We start from the raw sequence: 18,019 nt of genomic DNA, 5'->3' as shown, positions 1-18,019 counted from the left end.
TCTAACACTCCACTGCCATGCCTCGAGGTGTCGATAGCGGTATGTATGTGGGGACTAATCAACGATACTACGCTACGACACTCTTACCTTAGCATGTGCAGTCCATACTCAGACTTCTGCTGCGCTTCGAGGCTGCCATAGCGGCGGCGACTCGCTATGACACTCCTGCCTCAGCACAAACAGATCACTCACTCCCTGCCGAAGCAGCTCACGCACTACCCTACCGAAGTAGGGACACTCCACATGCCAGTTGGCACTCCCTCCCTGGGCTTGTGCTTTTGAAGCGGCACACAGTCGCTTTGATAGAGTCCGCTTACGGGCACTTGTGGTTTTTTTGGAGGGATTTTAGCAGAGCCCACTGCTAAATCCCACCACGCCCTAGGCAGTTCTCCCTGACTCGCAGACAGCTGGGGAGGGGTCGTCAAGCCCTTGGACATCATGCTGTTCCTGCTGTCCCTGCTGCCCCCAAGGCCGCATCTCTCCATTCTCGAATGCACCCCACCCTCGCCAAGTCGTTTTGCACCTGGTCTACCCACCTCGTTCGCTGCGCTCCACGCCGTCTCTTACCTGCCGGATCGGAAGCGAACACCATCTTTGTCGGGTTGCTGTCCTGCATTCCTGCAACATGCCCTGCCCATCGTACCCTTCCGGCTTTAGCTACCTTCTGGATACTGGGTTCGTCGTAGAGCTGGGCGAGCTCGTGATTCATTCTTCACCGCCGAACACCGTCTTCTTGCACGCCACCAAAGATGGTCCTAAGCACCCTTCTCTCGAATCTTTTTTGACCGCAGCTTCTTCTGGAGCCCGACTTCCACAGATGATGCGCCTTCGTATTTCACAACTAACATTGTTATCAGCCGTTAGCAAGGATCGAAGTGTAAACTGCGTCCGAACTGCAGAACTTGACCAACCTTCTACGTTGACCCAAGAATCTCGCGACTTACTCCTCGACACTTTCTCAGAACCACAGACCCGACGAACAACTGTGAGGGATTTCGGATCGCTGGACAAACGCGACTAGCTCGTTTGGTTGCTATTAGTAGACTAACTTATATTGCTGAAATTTTTACATCTACAGCAGGGGTGTTCTATATCCATACGCACACAGCAATGATCGATTTGCCCGTTAGCACCCGCTACAAAATAGTTCACAATCAGACACTCAGATTCACCTGATTTCAAATTAGGTATTATTCAATACAAATTCAATGAGTATATCAGTATAAGAGTTCAAACACTAATTCACATCGCCTCTATTACTCGTTATCTGTTGCCGCATCCGAATCGTCCACATCCACCAGTTGACACCAACGCTTGATCCGATCAACGGCATACACAGGTTCGAGTGGTGCGCGCCTGGTAGATCCTCCAATTCGTATCGTTCGTTTTCCAACACAGCTTTCACCACGAAGGAGCCCTTGTATTTCGCCTCCAATTTGCGACTGTGGCCCATCGCGGTGAGATCTCGTTCTACCAACACCATATCACCTACCTCGTAGACATTCGGCTGCCTACGATGTTCGTCGAAGTACGGCTTCTGTTTACGCTGCCTTCTCTCAATTGCCTCCATCGCTTGCTGTTTCAGCTCCTGAGAGTTCTCCACCACGTTATTCACCCCGTCATGCAGCACCAATACAATGGCATTACGATGGACATCACGTGGTTTGTAGGATATCACCAACGCACTTGGCAATAAATTGGTCGTCGAATTCGGTACATTGTTGATTGACCACTGGATCTTCGGTAGATGCTCATCCCAACGAGTGTTTTGCTTTCCCACCATACAACGAATAGCTTTCAGCACAGTCCGGTTTGCTCTCTCGGCTTGGCCGTTTGCTCTCGGTGACCCAACGGCTGTCTTTATGTAGGTAATCGCGTTCACCCGACAATATTCCTCAAACACCTTGGCCGTGAAGGCCGTGCCCCAATCCATTACAATGTGATTTGGGGTGCCAAAGGTAGCGGTCACATTTTCAAGAAAACTCAGTACCGGTCCAGTTTTGCTCGGACCACCACAAATTTCGAAAATCCACAGGTTAGAAGCACTACACAGGAGTTTTCCCGCGCAGATCGAACAAATGGACCCATGTGATCCATGTGCACCGTGCTGAAGGGGGCGGGTTCTTTCGGTACACTGTGTAGGTACCCTTCCGGTCTTCCACCTCTACTTTTGTAGAACACACATTTTATGTAGGAGTGGACATACTTGCGCATCTTCGGGAACCAGAACTTCTGCCGCAATCGCTGCAACACCTTCTCTTCAGCGAAGTGGCCCATCTCGTCATGGTAGGTGTGAACCAGCCGCCAACGAACTCGAGTGGGTACCACGAAACACTTCTCACCTTCCACTAATCTCACCAATCTGTGCTGCTCCAACCGATAGTTCTGTTTAATTTGCCTCTCTTCATCACTCACGGGTTCTCTTTCTAATACACAAGCGGGGATCTTGTCTTTGTAGAGCCACAAGAAAGCCAGTATTGCTCACTTCGATAGACATCATATCACACATGACTGGATCCACACTTCTCGCTTCTTCGACCGGGTTTCTGCTTAACGTTGTGGTGTTTTGTTTAGGCTATCCTATAATTGTTGTTTTTCATTCGGAAGTACCGAGAATTTATTCACCAAAACATTCCTGGCTGAATAAGTTTTGACATAGTTCCTAGTGCCAGTGGAATATCGTTGCTTATCATAACAACATATGCAAGAAGGCCGTGAAGATATTCTTCAGAATTGTGTGAAGTAATTGTTATCTACCCATCGTCCGTGCTTGTTCATTTCGAGAAAATCAGCATTCCGTGAGAAAGAGTAGAAGCTTTTGCGACGTGCGGTGTCTACTTGCTGGCGCAGTCAACAATCTGCAATTAACTCCCCATACTCACCATGACTGCCGTCTGCCACTCTTGCACCATCGAGATCGATGATATGGAAATTGCCTGCGAAGGCTTTTGCAAAGCTCGTTTCCATCACCGCTGCTGTGGATTGAGAGAAGACCTGATTGATGATGTTGTTAAGAATGGACAGTTATTTTGGATGTGTCCCTCTTGCACAAAGCTCATGAATGATTTGCGATTTCGTCCTACTATCCAAGCAGCGTTTACTTCTGGTCAAGCGGCCCAAATGACCGCGCAGAATGCACTTGCAGGGCAACTTAAGGCGGAAATACTGCATGAATTGAAATCAGAAATACGTTCAAATTTCACTGCCTTGATGAATTCAAGCTCGATGACTTCTAGTCGCCGTCCTATTGGAGATTCAGGGCAGATGAGAAGCCGTAAGCTGTTTGCTAATACGGAGAAAAAAGGAGGAAAGGAAAAGGGAAATCTTCTGCATGGCCTAGACGCCTCAGCTTCTCCTTCAATCGGTTTCGTTACGGTTCCAGAATCCAAGCAACGTTTCTGGCTATATCTCTCCAGGATTTCACGTGAGGTTAACGTTGAACAAGTTAAGAATTTAGTGCGACAACGTTTGTCTACCGATGACATTGAAGTCCACCGACTTGTGGGAAAGAACCAGGATATTAACTCAATGAGTTTCATATCCTTCAAGGTCGGCATACCAGACAACCTCAAAGCAGTAGCGCTTTCTCCGACAATTTGGCCAAAAGGGGTGCTCTTTCGAGAATTCAAAAGCTCTGTGAGAAAATTTTGGGAACCTGCTCAAGACGAAGAAGCACTACCTCTCGAATCGGATCAACTGATTACTGCCCAGATTACCCCAATGGAATAGATGTTGCTGAAGATAAAATGCCGGGACGCACGCAAACAAGCACTACGGAAGCTCCCACTACCTCCGACACAGTTGAGCCGCAAACCATTCTTCATTCTCCTGTTAGTTCCTGCCATCAAAGCCACGCCGGTCCTGTGGTCGGAGATAGGGTGGGAGTCTTCCACGCCGTGCTCTCAGGCAAGTATTCGTTAGTTTCTGATAATTCTGCTTCTGATGGATTTTCGGCTTGCAGCACATTCGAAGCTGATCGAAATTGTCATCCTCTAGTTGGAAAGCCGGGACGCACGGACAAAAGCACTACGGAAGCTCTCACTCGCTCCGACACAGTCGAGCCGTTAAGTCCACACTACACGCCTGTTTGCTCCTGCCATCAAAGCCGCCCCGGTCCTGTGGTCGGAGATAGGGTGAGAGTCTTCCAAGCCGTGCTCTCAGGCAAGTACTCGACGTTGGCTCACAATTCTTCTCCTGATCGTCCTTCGCTTTATAGCACGCTCGTCGCCAGTGAAAGGATATCTAACATGGATCGCTTACCTTCAACATCTGAAACAGTTCAACATGCTCAACAAGTTTCATCTGTATGTGTTGGATTTGCTAATACCTCTCCTTTTCCGAATGTAAGACCTCCGGTGCGTTCCAATTCGTCATCAGCAACTAATTCTGAATTACACATATATTATCAGAATGTAAGAGGGCTCCGTACGAAAATTGATTCGTTTTTCCTAGCCGCAGCTGATTCAAATTACGATGTAATTGTGCTTACTGAAACTTGGCTCGATGATAGTATCCTCTCAACTCAATTGTTCGACAATTCATACACCGTTTTTAGAACAGACCGTAACGTCAGAAATAGTCGAAAGACGCGTGGCGGAGGAGTATTGATTGCGGTTTCCTCAAGATTTTGCTCTTTTGTTGATCCGACTCCCGTAAGCGATTTACTGGAACAGTTGTGGGTGAGACTGAATATCAACAATCGTTTGGTCAGCATTGGTGTTCTTTATCTACCGCCTGATCGTAGGAGCGATCTGATGCTTATCCAGAAACATGTAGAATCTGTGGATTCCATCATGTCTAGCTTGAACCAACACGATTTAGTCCTTCAATTTGGCGATTACAATCAACCAGAATTGCAATGGATTCCCGCTGAGGATGGCGGACTTAAAATTGACCCGAGCAATTCTCGCTTAACTCCAGCAGGTTGTGCATTGCAAGATGCATTCAGTTTTCATGGGTTCACCCAAGTTAACTCAATTAAGAACTCCAACTCCCGTATTCTGGATCTAATTCTAGTAAATGATGCTACTTTATCGGCATGCAATACATGTGCATCAGCTGAGTCACTCGTCCATGCTGACACTGCTCATCCTGCTATAGATGTAGCTGTTACTTTGTCTTTGCCACCAAGTTTTGAAGCTACTTCGGTCCGTCAGTACGATTTCCGGCGTGCTGACTACGATCTGCTTAGTGAAGCACTATCGGCAGCCGATTGGGGTTTTTTGAACTCTCATCAAAATGTTGATTATATGCTGCAACATTTCAATAATGAAATTATGCGAGTGGTTCAAGAACATGTTCCGGTCCAACGTGCCCCTGCGAAACCATCTTGGAGTAACGGCCTCCTACGCAAACTAAAACGTCGCAGACGATCTGCGCTTCGTCTGTACAGACGTAACCGCTCTCTACATCTGAAGTGCTGCTTTGAATTGGCCAGCAATAAGTATAAAACGTACAACCGTCTTTTGTATAATCGGTACATTGAACGTTCACAAAGGAATCTACGACTGCATCCTAAACGGTTCTGGTCTTTCGTTCGAACGAAACGCAAGGAGGATGGATTGCCGACATCTATGTATCTTGGAGACATCTCTGTCGATACTCTTGCTCGAAAATGTGAACTGTTTGCTGATCACTTCGAACGTTCCTTCTCACTTGCGCAAGCTACATCATCTCAGACAGAAGCAGCAATTAACGATACTCCTATGGATAGTTTCGAGTTCAACATATTTGATATCACTGACGATCATATAGAAAATGCGCTGCGCAAACTCAAATATTCGGTATCGCCTGGCCCGGATGGGATTCCGTCGACTTTGCTGAAGAAATGCACTACTTCTTTACTGAATCCATTGAAGAAACTGTTCAATTTGTCGTTGCAACAGAGAACCTTTCCTGCCGCATGGAAATCATCTCTCTTTTTTCCAGTGCACAAGAAAGGAGACAAATGCAACATCTCTAACTACCGAGGTATTACTTCGTTGAGTGCTTGCTCAAAACTTTTGAAATCATCATAAACACCGCACTCTTTGAAAATGCAAAAACTATATCTCAACGGCGCAGCACGGATTCTTTCCGAAACGTTCCGTAAACACAAATCTAGTCGAATTCACATCGCTTTGCGTACGATCAATGGATGCTGGATTTCAAGTGGATGCTGTATATACGGATTTCAAGGCCGCCTTCGATCGCGTTGATCATAGGATACTTCTGCGTAAACTACAGAAACTCGGTGTATCTATTGGACTCATCAATTGGTTTGAATCGTACTTGACGGGAAGATCAATGAAAGTAAGGCTAGGTGCAGCGCATTCCAGGACTATCGCAATCACGTCAGGTGTTCCACAAGGGAGTAATTTGGGTCCTCTCTTATTTTCCCTGTTCATCAACGATGCTGCTCTTGTAGTGCCTAGAGGAAAACGCATCTTCTACGCTGATGATATGAAAATTTATTCCGTCATCAAAACATTGAAGATTGTCTGGAGCTACAGAATCTGTTGACCTTATTTGAAGAATGGAGCAAGCGAAACCATCTCGAGCTTTGTGTTGCCAAATGTAGTACAATATCGTATACCAGGAAAAGACAGCCGATTCTATTCAATTATTCTTTGGTCGGACATACTTTGGAACGCCTCAACATAGTTAAAGATCTCGGAGTTTTGTTGGATTCTGAACTAATCTTCCGCCCTCATTATGAAGATGTGATAGCTCGCGCAAATAGACAGCTTGGTTTTATTCTGAGGCTTGCTGATGGGTTTCGTGACCCGCTGTGTTTGAAATCCCTCTATTGTGCTCTTGTACGCTCTTTACTGGAGTCAGCAGTGCTTGTCTGGTGCCCTTACAACAGAATTTGGATTGACCGTTTTGAAGCAATTCAACGGAAATTTGTCCGCAATGCTCTTCGAGGCCTTCCCTGGAGAGACGTTTCGAACCTCCCACCGTACGAACACCGATGCACACTTTTGGGTATCGAAACACTAGAGAAGAGAAGGTCAAATATACAAGCCGTTTACATGGCAAAAATCCTTACGAATGAGGCTTTGCTCAACGAATTGAATGTATATGTGCCAGAGCGATCACTAAGACGTCGTCAGTTCTTTCAATTGAGTGCCAGGAACAGTCGCTATGGACAATTTGAGCCGATAAGATTCATGATGTCGACTTTTAATCTATTCTTCGACCGCTACGACTTTGATGTCAATGCAGCTGATTTCGGACGCCGATTAAGCAACCAAATCCGTGAATAATAATTGTAAATTATGTGTTAGTTTTAAGCGATTGGAGTACCTTGAATGTGTTTTTATTTTTAACTAGACTAATTTTGTTATTTTAATGTGTTCTATTTGTAATACTGTATGCTAAAAAAAGGTGCAGGGTTTTTATGCCAATTTTTGGGCTTTTCCCTACCAGAGTACTTCATAGAGACAGATATAGTCAAATGAAGATATACAAGAAAATAAATAAATAAAAAATAAATAAACGCGTCGACGTGCCTCATAGAGCTGCCTGGTCTGTGCTCCAGTCGAAAGTCATACTCGGTGAGCTTCAAAAACCACCGACCAATTCGAGCATTCATGTCCCGTTTCGCGTAAGTGTCTTTCACCGCACTTTCGCAACACGATAAACTTTCCGATCAAGCAATGGCGAAATCGTTCCACGCTTGAGACCACCGCTAACACTTCCAGCTCATAGCTATGGTATTTTCGTTCCGCTTCTGATGTTCTCTTGCTGTAATAGCTGATCGGGCGCCAACCCTCTTCTGTGTGCATTAGCAAAATTCCTGCTAGCCCGTCCTGTGATGCATCTGTGTACAGCTCTATCTCACTATTCGGGTCAAACAACACTAATAGAGGGCGCTCACTCAACGACTTTTTCAGCTCTTCGTAGGCTTGCATTTGCTCACAAACTTCGCCTCCTTCTTCAGCAGTGAGAATAGAGGGGCTGCTACGATGCTGAACTAAGGGATGAATCTTCGAAAAAATCCCGCCAGTCCAAGAAACTGCTGGACCTGTAGCACACTCTCCGGCACCGGGAACTCTGCCCCTGGCCGGATTCTTTTCCTCGACACCTCGAAACCCAAACATTCAACTGACGTCTTAAAGAAGTGTGACTTCGTGAGATTGATCGTGAAACCACTTTCTTGGAGCACCTTTTGCAGTTTTGCGAACTTTTCCAACACTTCTTCTACGTTTATCCCACCAATCGCCAAGTCATCGATATAGGCCAGAATTCTCTCTATTCGGAGTTTTCCCGTCAGCTGGTTCATTGCCTTCTGGAACACGGAACAGCCATTGGCCAACCCGAACGGCATCCGAAGGAAATTGTAATGTCCGTCACGAGGTGAAAATGCAGTACAGTCTTGGCTATCCTCCGAAACCGGGATTTGATAGTACCCCGAATAAAGGTCCACCGTAATGAACACTTCTGCCCCACTGAGTTTCGATGTCCGGCATGGGATAATGGTCTTTCATCGTCTTCTTGTTCAGCAGACGGTAATCCACCGCCATCCGGAACGTACCGTCCTTCTTCGGCACCATCACAACTCTGCTGTTATACGGCGAATTAGACTCCTCCACAATACCAGCTTCCACCAACTCTTTCACTAAACTACTCAGAGCAGCTTCTCTCGCGTACTCCATCCGATGAGGCATCTGTTCCCTTCGCGACTCCCAACTCACTCATACTCTTCGCAAAGCAAGACCGGTATTGGTTCACCGAGTCCAAAATCTTTTCTTTCGGTCCCTCCACATTCAGATCCGCAGCCTCGATTCGCGTATACTGCTTACTACTGTCGATAGTAAACATCTACTTATACTTCCGCGGCTGAACTTCTACCATCATCTGGTTTGCTTCCACCGCCTCGGTACTGTGATCACTATCACGTCGGAACTCAACTTTTCCATTGCGGTTTACCATCACTATGCCTTCTTGGTTTAACATGTCCCGTCCGAGAATTATCGCAGTGCTCTGCTCTGTTCGGAACAACGTTGAGCTTCACCGGTACTGCTATCCCGTCCAGCTTCACACTCGATCTCACAACGTTGTCTACGTTCACTTTTTTGCCACCGAACCCGACCAGAGTTGTGTTTGTCACTTCACTGTTGCCGATTTTATCCGCGAACCGACTCTGTATGGTAGACACTTTACAGCCCGAATCGATCAGAGCGTTCAGTTTGATTCCTCCCGCTTCCACCCATTTCACGAAGTTGGTCTGGCCTTTATTATCCGCCGATTCCCTCGTGGCGATGGTCAGCCGCTGCTGCAAGCGTTGTATTTCGGCAGCTTTAGCTTCTAACTCCGCCTTCAAAGCCACAGCTTCTTGATCGCCGCTTCGTGACATTTTACCTTTGTTCCGTAAAGTCACAAATTGATCCCTATGACCGGAGACTGTTACGTTTTCACTACCGTCTCCTTGATCGCACTTCCCCAGAACTGGACATACGATCAACGGCACCGAATTTTACTGGCACCTACTCGTGGCCACCATGTGCTTCAATTGTCCACGCGGTTCTTTTGTTTCCGAGATCTACTGTCCGAGAACCTTTGTCCGCGATCACGACCCGAACTTCACCACGCGCGGCTGTGAATCCTGTCTACAGCTTGTAAACTGCGTCCGAACTGCAGAACTTGACCAACCTTCTACGTTGACCCAAGAATCTCGCGACTTACTCCCCGACGCTTTCCCAGAACCACAGACCCGACGAACAACTGTGAGGGATTTCGGATCGCTGGACAAACGCGACTAGCTCGTTTGGTTGCTATTAGTAGACTAACTTATATTGCTGAAATTTTTACATCTACAGCAGGGGGTGTTCTATATCCATACGCACACAGCAATAATCGATTTGCCCGTTAGCACCCGCTACAAAATAGTTCACACAAGGTAGACGAATTCTTCGACCACCTCGAAGGTATCCCCGTCTATCGTAATACTGCTTCCCAGGCGGGCCTTGTCGCGCTCGGTTCCGCCCACAAGCATATAGCCCAACTTTTGTTGCTTCACGTATCAGGCGGGTGAACACTTCTGTCACCTTTGCAAATGTTCGGCCGACAATGTAAATGTCATCCGCGAAACAAATAAATTGACTGGATCTGTTGAAAATCGTACCCCGGCTGTTATACCCAGCTCTCCGCATGAAACCTTCCAGCGTAATGTTGAACAACATGCACGAAAGTTCATCACCTTGTCTTAGTCCCCGGCACGATTCGAACGAACTGGAGTGTTCGCCCGAAATCTTCACACAGTTTTGCACACCATCCACCGTTGCTCTGATCAGTCTGGTAAGCTTCCCAGGGAAGCTTTTCTCGTCCATAAATTTCCATAGCTCTACGCGGTCTGGACCTGGTATTTTTGAAGGATTTGCCGTACAATAAAATCTGGTCCGTTCCTTCGAACTCATTCGCTGATGGTGACAGACGTCGGAAGATGATCTGGGATATCACTTTGTAGGCGGCATGAAGGCTAGAGATTGCTCGAAAGTTCCCACACTCCAGCTTGTCGCCTTTCTTGTAGATGGGGCATATAACCCCTTCCTTCCACTCCTCCGGTAGCTATTCAGTTTCCCAGATTCTGACTATTAGTTTGTGCAGGCAAGTGGCTAGCTTCCCCGGGCCCGTCTTGATGAGCTCAGCTCCGATACCCTCCTTATCAGCTGCTGTATTGGTCTTTAGCTGTTGGATGGCATCGTTAACTTCCCTCAAGGTGGGGGCTGGTTGGCTTCCATTGTTTGATGAACTGACGTAGTCAACTCCTCCGCTGCTTTGACTTTCACTACCTGTACTCTCAGCGCCATTCAAATTTCCCTCGTAGTGCTGCTTCCACCTTTCGATCACCACACATTCGTCCGTCAAGATGCTCCCATGATTCTGATAGAACTTGGGTGTTTCTTGAGAACGGCACAACTGTTCCATCTCCTCGCACTCCGCTTCGTCCGGGTGGCGTTTCTTCACCTGAAGAAGGCGGGTCTGCTGTCTCCGCTTCCGTCTATAACGTTCCACGTTCTACCGAATACCTTGCTGACGCGCGACCGCTCAAGCTGCGTCCTTATCCTTGGGTGTTGGAGAACTTGGGTGTTTCTTGAGAACGGCACAACTGTTCCATCTCCTCGCACTCCGCTTCGTCCAGGTGGCGTTTCTTCACCTGAAGAAGGCGGGTCTGCTGTCTCCGCTTCCGTCTATAACGTTCCACGTTCTACCGAATACCTTGCTGACGCGCGACCGCTCGCGCTGCGTCCTTATCCTCCAGAATCTGTCTGAACTTTTCATCGAACCAATCCCTAGTAACAATTTGGTTTTATGCTGGTTTTATCGCACTCTTGTAGAGTAAAATATGGGCTTCAAGAGCGTTATAAAACTTAAAATGTTACTTGGGATAGCTCCGTCGACTTCGACCCACATACCCGACGTTGTTCTCCACTGGGTCGTTAATGGCTGCTTTGACCGTATTCCAGCAGTCCTCAAGAGGGGCCCCATCGAGCTCACCCTCTTCCAGCAACGCTGCCTCAGGTTGCTTCATTCGCTCTAGGTCGTACCGCGGCGGTCGTCGGTACCGAACATTGTTGATGACGGATAGTTTTGGACGCAGTTTTACCATCACCAGAAGGTGGTCACACTCGATGTTAGCGCCACGATATGTCCTGACGTCAATAATGTCGGAGAAGTGCCGTCCATCAATCAGAACGTGGTCGATTTGTGATTCTGTCTGCAGTGGTGATCTCCAGGTGCACGGATACGGGAGGCTGTGTTGGAAGTAGCTGCTGCGAATGGCCATATTCTTGGAGGCGGCGAAATCAATTAGTCGTAGGCCGTTTCCGTTCGTCAGCCGGTGTGCGCTGAACCTTCCAATAGTCGGTCTAAACTCCTTCTCTTGGCCAACCTGAGCGTTCAAATCTCCTATGATGATTTTGACGTCGTGGCTTGGGTAGCTGTTGTACTCACGTTCCATCTGCGCGTAGAATGCGTCCTTATCATCATCAGTGCTTCCGGAGTGTGGGCTATGGACGATGATTATGCTGAAGTTGAAGTACCGACCTTTGATCCTCAACCTGCACAACCTGGCACTCATTGATAGGCCACCGCCCGATCACGCGCCTTTGCATATCGCCCATTACTTTGAAAGCTGTTCCCAGCTCGTGTGTTGACGCAGCTCTGGTAGATGATATAATTACCTCTAAAGGTTCGCACCATTGATCCCTTCCAACAAAAGTCCTGCAGCGCTACGATGCCGAATCTACGTTCCTTGACAACATCGGCGAGTATGCGTGTGCTCCCGATAATGTTGAGAGATTTGCAGTTCCACGAACCGAGTTTCCAATCGCTAGTCTCTTTTCGTCGAAGTGGTCTTCGCCGATGGTTCCGGTCCGTACTCTCTTGTTGACTGTTCGTTGCGTATGATTTTTTTTTTTAAAGGCTGGCTTGCAGGGCTTGACACCAAACCCTCTAAATTTCCGGAGGACCATGGTGCATAGTTTCACTGGCACTGGGACGATGATCAGCCGCCTCCAACATGGAGAACAGACGCTCTGTAAGATTTGCACCTCCGGAGAGGTAATTGTATTTTATTTTTTAGGAGTGTTAAGTCCACAAGATTTCAACTTTGATGAATATGGTCATTGTTCTAAGAAAAACCCAGATTAATCCACCTAGCAGTGATGATGCCTTTCTCGTGCATTATAAAATATATTGAAAAAATCACATTAGAAAGGTCAGAAAGCTCTTTGGGGAATAGATCACATTTTTCGATCATTTTAATATTTTGCCTTGCCACCATTCAAAAAAATTGTTCTTTGAATTTTCAAGGGGACCTTTGGGGAAAAACAATGTTTTTCAATAATTCCGAAAAGCAATGATCGGGCCCATTTCCAATAGCAAACAATTCCCGTCGAATGCAACTTGTTGCTAGTAAATCGGATAATTCTAAGTTCTAAAAGTGTGCCTACAAAATTTGTACACATACACACATACACAAAAAACAGACGTCACCTCAGTTTGTCGAGCTGAGTCGATCGGTATATAACACTATGGGTCTCGGGCCTTCTATCAAGTTTTTTAGCAATCATATAGCCTTTCGGTACAACTTTGTTGTACGAGAAAGGAAAAAATGCATATGTTACAAATATGCGATCGTGCGGTAGTACAATGATTAGCGATAGTAAATACAATGATTAGCGTAACGGCGCGTTTTGAAAAATACATATGGATTAAAATTCGATATGTTTCCAACTCTGCAAGTCTCCTTAATAAAGCTAATAAAAAATGTTTCCAACTTTCCTGATTCCCACGTAGTGTTTTTTCACCAATGTAATATTAAAGTTCAATCATACTACATAGTTGTATGTCATACATTGATTTTGCATCCCTTTGTGTAATAATTGTACAAGTACATTTGTGAAAATGAAACCAACAATTCACATAAATATAGATGAAAAAAAAAGCCGCATAATATGGAAATAAGGAGGTGTATGAAAACGAAAGTTATGTTCAAATCACCCATATGCCCAAACTACACCATCATTCCACCCAAACCAACCAAAAAGCAGTTAGCCTTAATGACACGCCTCTTCTTTCCTTCCAAAGCATGAAACAAAATGGCAGCAAACGTAACGAGCGCACGAGAAAGCAAGACAAAATTTTCAAAACGACTTATCTGCTTTTGTAAACAAAAATTCAAACGACGATTTGACGAATCTGATAGCTCTCCCACGCAAACCAACACCATCAACAGGTAGCGGAAACCTTCACCTACCTATTGGTGGTGTTGGTTTGCGTGGGAGAGCTATCATATTCGTCAAATCGTCGTGTGAATCTTTGTTTACAAAAGCAGATAAGTCGTTTTGAAAATTTTGTCTTGAAAGCATGTACGTAGGTATGCGATTTTTATTTCCAACGACGAAACTTTTACAGCTGTGTTGAGGCGGATGAAGTCATCGGCTTCGGGTCTCTAGCGCGTGTGTGTTCGTCCATTAGTTTTCGTGTTCCACATTTGAAGCTTTGGAAAACTTTGCTTGAGAGGTTAGCATCATCAATAAAGCACGAAAGAAGCAACACAAACATTCATGCTGTCAGTTATATACACGGTGCGAAATTTATTCACCGCATGCAGAAATGCTACACCCTTAATTTGTTTTACTCAATATTGTGCGGTTACTTGCTAAGTTTTTTTTAAACTTTATTAAGTGTTATTTTAATCTCCAGATTATGTTCAACACCGTACTTGCTAAATGGACACGGTCGGTTAAAGTAGCTGTTCCTTAAATAGTTCGTTAAAGTAGTCGCTAGATTATTCGCTGTTGGTTTGAGCGAGACAGAGTATATATCAAAAAAAAAAATTAACCAGCAATGTGCGGTGTATTGTTCGAAATGAACGTTTATCAGCAATGGACTTTCTGCTGTACTATACACTGTGCCACCAAAGTACTCTTTAATGGGTAAAAAAATACCCATTATGAAGTTAAATAGTTCAACTCATTAAAAGAGTAAACAGCGTTTACTCATTAATGAGTAAAAGGCCTATACGTCAAATTGAGGAGTAAATTTTACTCATTATTCAAAACGTCGAGCTGCCGAGAATGGGTACTTTTTACTCTTGTTGATAAACAAAAAATCATTTATAATTTCATTTAAGTATTATGTAATATTAAAATAAGCGACTCATTTACATAGGGTGCATGGAATAATCTTTATTTAAGCATATTTTAATAGTAGTAATAATATGGTTACCGGGCTCCGAGTCCCACACTGGATTTTTTCAAATTTTAAGACCAAATTTTCTTTAAGTATGAAGCTTCTCTCTTCCCGGTTCTACCACCGGCAGTCAAAGTACTCCCAGCGGCTGTCTCGACGGTTATTCCAGACAGTTGTGGTCAGTGCGAAGGTTATTCCCGACGTTATTCGATTGCTATAACATACAGGAAATAATCAGTTAGATTAGAAAAGCGATAACTGAGAGTATCACAATTACCTTGAAAAAGTAGCCGGGTGACTAAACAAATAAGCACCGCACAGGATCTCCAGATTTGGAACCGAATGTAAGCAACATATTGATCCTATCACGGAGTGTTTTATAAGTGCCGGTGGATGTTCCGCAGCAGTCCGAATCGCTTGGTACATACTTGCAACGGGGTCTACCCCAATCCATTCGGGTTATGAGGCATGTGTACATAAAAGGCTCAAACTCCTGGTTCTTGACAGCCTTTGTGAACTGAAATAGATATAATTTATTTAAATATTTCAATTATTAATAGAAAAAACAAAAACTTTTACCATTCTTCCGCCAACAGCTTTTTCCATCGTTTGTTTGAAACTGAACTTGTTTTTCACTCATTAATGAGTAAAAACATGGAACATGGAAATGGGCATAAAATACGCATTATTGTCAAAAATAAATTACCCATTATTTTGACAGCTCCATATATCGGCGAAAAATGTTCATTTTTTACTCTTTAAAGAGTATTCCTGGGTTTACAGTGTAGATCTCGCATAATTTATCAAAAGGACCAAAGTAACATTTTTTTCATGAATTAATTTGAGTACTGCAATCAACAGAACAACATGAAAGCTATTGCGATTCTTTTCTAAAATTAGCATACTGGCTCACCAGTTAAGCCCCAAATGCAATACAACGGAACGGCGACGGAAACGGCAAATTTGACAGAAAATATATGGGCTAACTGTCAAATTTTCCGTTTCCGTCGCCGTTCCGTTATATTGCGTTTGGGGCTTTACGCGCCGGCTCCCGTGCGCCGAGTTGTGTGCCATGCAAAACGTAAATAAACCGATGTCAAACAGGTGTGAACTTTTGGTAAGCTTTTCCACATTCGCTTGTAAGGTATGTAGCATATTGTCGTCCCTTTACGAAAAGATATTTTTAAGTGAAATTGTTCGAGGTTTAGTAGTTTTGCTTTTTTTTTCGCCTGTGTTGCGTTCGGGATATTGTTTAAGTGGATATTAGTAGTGCAATTATGTTTAATTTGTGATGTAATATTCTACACTTAAATTGAGTAAAGTACCATAATATGACACAATACCTTAGCGGCGCACAACTAAGCGAGGCAGAGGTGAATGAGCAAAATGCTATAATATCTCGAGAATCACAATATTGATTGCAGTATTCAAATTAATTCATGAAAAAAAATGTTACTTACGTCCTTTTGAAAAGTTAAGCGAGAATTCATGAAAAAAATTTACTTAGGTCCTTTTGAAAAGTTAAGCGGGTAATGTAATAAAATGCGTAAAGCCAAAATAGAACTTTTTGGGAACTTGCAAGTGTTCTGATTGTTTATGTTGACTTTTTGTAAATTTATTGGTCAATATTTCAAGACAAAATTTTCAAAACGACTTATCTGCATTTGTAAACAAAGATTCAAACGACGATTTGACGAATCTGATAGCTCTTCCACGCAAACCAACACCATCAATAGTTAGGTGAAGGATTCCGCTACCTGTTGATGGTGCTGATTTGCATGGGAGAGCTATCAGATTCGTCAAATCGTCGTTTGAATCTTTGTTTACAAAAGCAGATAAGTCGTTTTGAAAATTTTGTCTTGATTTAAGAAGCGCAGTTAAAAGTAAAGTGCATACTTAGTTTATTCAAATTTGATTCAGACTATCTTTTGAAAAGGGTCAAACTTGTTTTTACTGATTTTTTCAAATGGATATAATCGAAAAACGACCCTTCCTACAAAAAAGTGTTGTATGGGTGACTATCGCAAAATCAGTCAAACTTTCTAATAAAACTTTTTGAAAAACTCAAAATTGAACCCTACACTAAAAAAAATCGATTTAAAAAATTAAAAGTCGATTTGCAAAAAACGCCCTTTTTGATATGGACGAAATTTTGTCTCAAGATAGGTGATTATGTTCCCTACCAGCCGTCCATACATCGCAAGCTGGGCACTTTGAAGGGAAAAAAATTTCTAACAAAACTTTTTCTTGACGGAATTGATTTTTCAGTGTCTTTAAGGGTGGATTTAACATATGTATACATAATATACTCATATTAAGTATTCCTGTACAGTCAGGCAGAGTACAATTTTTGGTCGTAACTGGTCGCAACTAAAGAAGCTAATAATGGAATATAATATTTTTTGAAGATATAAACCCTTCTTAATATTACTCTTAATTTAAAAACAAACTATATTTAGTGGCTAAATTAGACAATGTATCATAAAAATAGATTTGCTTGGGGTTCTATAACGATGGCTTTCATTGGTTTAATTTCAGATGAAAATACACTGAAAATAATTCCGACAAGAAAAGTTTTTGTTAGAAAAACTTTTTTCCTTAAGAGTGCCCAGCTTGCGATGTATGGACGGTTGGTAGGGAAACATAATCACCTATCTTGAGACAAAATTTCATTTAAATAAAAAGGGCGTTTTTTCGCAAATCGACTTTAAAATTTTTAAACTGATTTTTTCAGTGTAGGGCTCAATTTGGATTGTTTCCGATATTTTCACTAGAAAGTTTGACTGATTTTGCGATGGTCACCCATACAACACTTTTTGTGGGATGCGTCGTTTTTCTATTATATCCATTTGAAAATATTAGCAAAAAATTTCAGCTCTTTTCAAAGGATAGTCTAGATTAAATTTGGAAAAACATTTTTGTTTTCATTTCGGATCATCTGGTGATTTTTCATTTCTCCTTTTTATTTCTTACTTCTCACTTTCAGTCCTCACTTCGCACTTATCACTTCTCAATTTTCACTTTTCACTTCTCACTGCTCACATCGGCCCATAGGGGAAAGAAATGGCAGAAATGACGCTTAACTTTAAAAAGAACCTATGTCACCTTTTTTTCATGAATTAATGTGTGTACTGCAATCAAAACCAATCACATAGGTCTGCTCATCGCAATATTAAAAATCAACCATGAAAATATGTTTCTTAGGTCATTTTGAAACAATAAACGAGAATTTTCAGTGTATACATGAAATCTTAAAATAGGTACTTTTAACTCATTAATGGGTTTCTATGTTTCTTTGTGAAGTTTTTTCTTCCGTGTAAGCTGTGTATTCTATGCT

At 43.6% G+C, this 18,019-nt stretch overlaps 2 long non-coding RNA genes across 2 annotated transcripts in view; both read right to left on the bottom strand.

The window, feature by feature from the left end:
• LOC134208364 (uncharacterized) overlaps positions 1-18,019 on the bottom strand; it is a 363,599-nt gene that overhangs the window by 92,406 nt on the left and 253,174 nt on the right. The window lies entirely within an intron of this gene.
• LOC134208358 (uncharacterized) lies at positions 14,785-15,411 on the bottom strand. Its single transcript, XR_009978634.1, has 3 exons — positions 15,262-15,411; positions 14,960-15,199; positions 14,785-14,896 (listed from the first exon to the last, which is right to left on the bottom strand). It is a non-coding gene; the product is annotated as an uncharacterized LOC134208358 (long non-coding RNA).

Source organism: Armigeres subalbatus, chromosome 1 (assembly GCF_024139115.2).
Source record: "Armigeres subalbatus isolate Guangzhou_Male chromosome 1, GZ_Asu_2, whole genome shotgun sequence".
NCBI classification, from domain to species: Eukaryota; Metazoa; Arthropoda; class Insecta; order Diptera; family Culicidae; genus Armigeres; species Armigeres subalbatus.
This window is presented reverse-complemented; position numbering and strand designations above follow the sequence as displayed.